Genomic DNA, 598 nt, shown 5'->3' on the forward strand with positions numbered 1-598 from the left:
TTAACCAGGGAGGTGCTTCAGCACTGAGTCACATCCCCAGCTTTTTTTTTAATTTTAAATTTTGAGACATGATTAGGTAAGTTTCCTAAGGCTTCACTACATTGCTGAGGCTGGCCTCAAACTTGCAGGGATTAGAAGTTTCCACAGCCATGCTTGGCTCATTTGCTAGTTTTAGAAGTCAGACTTTTGCCCTGATATCAAAAGCATGTCTGTTTGCTATGCTCCCTTTGGCAGCACACAGACTAAAATTGGAGTGAAACAGAGAAGATTAGCATGGCTCCTACAGAAGGATGATTCACAAATTTATGAAGCATTCCATATATCTCTTCATTTATAAAAGAGAGAGAGAGAAGAAAAGAGAGAGAAACCATATCTGTATATCTTAAATTTGCATTTTCCAAGTTGAGACCAGTAGAAACTTTGCTTCTTAAAGCCAGCAAAGCTCAAATAACAAGTTTCTTTTCAGAGACAGAAAAACATCTTCAACAGTTAGAAAAAATTAAAATTCTTTAAGTCAGATAAAATAAAAGTATATAATTTAAGCACAGAGAATCAAAAAAAGAAGTGAATTTACAAGAGGCAAAAAAAAAAAAAAAAA

The 598-nt window shown here is 34.4% G+C and overlaps 1 non-coding gene across 1 annotated transcript; it reads left to right on the top strand.

Annotated features, from left to right (window-relative positions):
- Positions 1-218: 218 nt before the first annotated feature.
- LOC114101097 (U6 spliceosomal RNA) lies at positions 219-325 on the top strand. The gene has a single exon (XR_003584225.1). It is a non-coding gene; the product is annotated as a U6 spliceosomal RNA (small nuclear RNA).
- Positions 326-598: the final 273 nt, after the last annotated feature.

Source organism: Marmota flaviventris, chromosome 18, assembly GCF_047511675.1.
Source record: "Marmota flaviventris isolate mMarFla1 chromosome 18, mMarFla1.hap1, whole genome shotgun sequence".
Lineage (NCBI taxonomy): Eukaryota > Metazoa > Chordata > Mammalia > Rodentia > Sciuridae > Marmota > Marmota flaviventris.